Genomic DNA, 3,662 nt, shown 5'->3' on the forward strand with positions numbered 1-3,662 from the left:
TTCTTCGATATGCCCGAAGCCCTAAGTCTTCATTTAACACCCTTTTCACCGTGGTTCTGCTTAACCCCATCTGAAGGGCCAACAGTTTCTGCTTACGTTTGGGATTTCATTGAATTCGCGCCTTCACAGCTTTTATCACTGCTGGAGTCCTAACAGACCGAGGGCGACCACTTCTTGACCTGTCATCTACACTAGAGTCTTCATTGTATCGTTTGATGGTACGATAAACGAATCTTTTGGTTATATTCAAATTTTTCAGTAGGTTAAAAATTTTAATTGGCGCGTAACCGCAACGATGCAACGCAATAACTGCAACACGGTCTTCTTTAAGCGTCCACTCCATATTTAAAAATGAGTAAAATTCTAAAAGTATACATTTTTATTTTCATGAACAATTCGAAATAAATAAACTTTTTTGTGGCCAGCATTGTAAAAGAAAAGTTTTTACTGTGTGACAATACTTATGACCTGACTAGGTATATACCTACACCAATACTGCATCGTTTTAGAAGTAGCCTGCAATATTCACGGGCGTATGTTTTGAAGCAGGTTATCATTTACTGGCATTGTCAATGGCACGGGTGCACAAGTACTAAAAGAGTGGACAGTACATTCATATCTGCTTCAAAATAGCAAGTTTTATAGAACCGTGACATTAAATCGTTTAGATACTAAATTTATTGAATGTCACAAAACGCAATATGTTTATCTGTTTGAATGCAGGACAATAGGACGTAAAATCGATTTCTGGCAAAACTTTGTTTATATACTTTTAAGCACCCGGCGCTGGAAATAAGATCCTCCCTAAGAATATACCTTGAAAGCAATAAACAACCCACGCAAAAACACACCCACGCAAAATTAGTATTTAATTCGAAACCGAGTTAGCTGGTGTCCTCCAAACGGCTCCGTTTTCCTCATACCGAGTGAGTATGAGTCTCGGATTGAGCGCGGATTCGATCGGAGCCGTGTGTCATGGCGCAACCCGCCGGAGTACCTAACGAGTTACATAAAAATACAAGCCCGCCAGCCGGCTACGACAGCTATACCGGTTGCCTCACAGCTACTCCGTGCTTTCCAGTCATTTTTATTCACGACACTCTTGATCATTGATTCGGTCGAAAATAACTACATAGGTATGCACTGAATCAAAATTTCATAGTTTTAATATCACCAGGTACAAGGTTTATTGATTTTACTATACTTAGGCTGTTTCCAGAAATACACAAACATTTCTGATATAGGTATTTTTAGTCGGCACAAACAACTGAGTGTTTGCAGTTCGCCAAACTTGGCAAGGTCATGTTGTTTGGTTGTGACTTGTGACTGTTTTCCCGCTTATTTTCAGTTCAATTTCGTACCTAGAGAAAGATACGGAAATAATTTTAACCGAATATTATAATAATTAAGTATTTTTTCCACATCTCTTTTGATTGCTACCCATCAAGATTCTGGAAGACAAAAGAAAAGTACCCAATTATCAGGTAACGTAAAAAACTGATATTAGCCAGTTTTAGAATTACGGCCTCTTAAATTGGTGGCACCGAAAACCCTTAATGCTTGTGCCATCTCTCTCCACTGATAAAAGAAAGAGATAGAAAATCAGTGGTTTTGTGCATTAATATCTTAAAACCTTGTTTTTAATCGCTGACCAATATACCGAGCAGGTATCATGAGCTCACAGTGGACAACAAACTTCCAAACAGAACATGTTCCCAGAAGTGGCAAGTATCTCCACTGCAATGGATGTAAAGAGCGTCGAAAACAAGCGTCGGCGTCGGCAGTGAGTGGTGACACATCGTCGCGTGATTCACAGGCAGCGAACTGCGCATACACAAGAATCCGTGACGTCAACCCGCGTCCGGTACTTATAATCGGTACCTATAGACATTATATCGATTATGAAATGGTACTGAAGATTCGAGATTATTTGTAATAAATACATGAGTATTACGAGTTTATTTTTTGCTCAACTTCATATTTTTATCTGAGCGACATAACGGTTTCAACGGCATTATGCATTGATGACTTACACAATATATTATTAAGTGTTGAATAGTTGAACAATACAGTCATCTATGGTAACTGTAGATTATTTATTCATAGACTTATTAAAATTACATATCATTATAGCATTAAAACAGAGAAATACAACGTTGCCAGATGACATATTTTTATTGCTATAGATTAACAGACCTGCTGCTTTTCTTATCCAACTACATTGACATCTTAATGCCGCCACCTAACTTGAGACATCAATCTAATTTTCAATTGTACGAGTATTAATTATATCAGCCGGAACGCCAATGCTTCTTGGCAGATTTAAACACGACGGTATTGACTTCCCTTGTGGGCTCACAGTATGTAAAGACCGCTACTATTACAAAGGAAAATAAAGTGCCTAATCCTATAGTACTGAAAAACATAGAACCAGCTGCTACGATTTTAATTCAAACAATAACGTTAAAAATCCGAAAAGTCGAATAAAGTGATATTACAGAATAGACACCCTGCAGTCACCGCGCGCCGGTTCGTGTCCGTAGCGTTCCGTTTCACGACCGCAATGCTGCGCATTCTATACCTTTTGTATTCATAACCTCCACATCACCTCACTCAATACTCGATACAACTACCCGCTTGTGCCGAATTCAATTTACTGTTGACCTTCTGTTACTTTTACTGTGAATCATTTTATTTAAAACTATGTTTTATACGCGTTGTTTTCGCACATTTTTTTATTGCTTCGATGGGTGGACGAGCTCACAGCCCACCTGGTGTTAAGTGGTTACTGGAGTCCATAGACATACACAACGTAAATGCGCCACCCACCTTGAGATATAAGTTCTAAGGTCTCAAGTATAGTTACAACGGCTGCCCCACCCTTCAAACCGAAACGCATTACTGCTTTACGGCAGAAATAGGCGGGGTGGTGGTACCCACCCGCGTGGACTCACAAGAGGTCCTACCACCAGTAATTACGCAAATTATAATTTTGCGGGTTTCATTTTTATTACACGATGTTATTCCTTCACCGTGGAAATCAATCGTGAACATTTGTTGAGTACGTATTTCATTAGAAAAATTGGTACCCGCCTGAGATTCGAACACCGGTGCATCGATCAACACGAACGCACCGGACGTCTTATCCATTAGGCCACGACAACTTCAAATCGAATTATTCGTAGAGAATAAATACTCAACTGTGTATTTTGGCGATACCTAACTTTAGTAGAAGTACAAAAACGCACACGTATCAACTTGTCACTAAACTTAATTTTCGAAAATTTCTTTCTAATTGCGACATTCTGGAAAATCTATTTTATAAGATTTTTCACAATTATAATAATAATAAAATATTTCTGATGTCCAACCAAAGTAAGCACCAATTAACGCCTTTCAAAACTGAAATTGGAACCCAAGCTTATCAATGGTTGGTTAGCTGATGGGCTGCAAGCACTCGGTCAAAAAATTAGTTACGTCTACAGGCATATGATTAAGTCTTTTCTGGTCATCTAAAACTGCCTTGACTAAGCTCCTGTTGAAACATGATGGTCAAGACCCTCAGCAGTGAGGAAACGGCGCGAGAAAGGAAAGAAAACTAACTAGTTCAGAAAATTAGCATAGGATGCAGCACTAATTATTTTTAGATTCTTCTACCTACA

The 3,662-nt window shown here is 38.8% G+C and overlaps 1 long non-coding RNA gene across 1 annotated transcript; it reads left to right on the plus strand.

The window, feature by feature from the left end:
* Positions 1 to 1,348: 1,348 nt before the first annotated feature.
* Positions 1,349 to 1,953, plus strand: LOC119630593 (uncharacterized). Its single transcript, XR_005246325.2, has 2 exons — positions 1,349 to 1,484; positions 1,668 to 1,953. It is a non-coding gene; the product is annotated as an uncharacterized LOC119630593 (long non-coding RNA).
* Positions 1,954 to 3,662: the final 1,709 nt, after the last annotated feature.

Source organism: Bombyx mori, chromosome 25 (genome assembly GCF_030269925.1).
Source record: "Bombyx mori chromosome 25, ASM3026992v2".
NCBI classification, from domain to species: domain Eukaryota; kingdom Metazoa; phylum Arthropoda; class Insecta; order Lepidoptera; family Bombycidae; genus Bombyx; species Bombyx mori.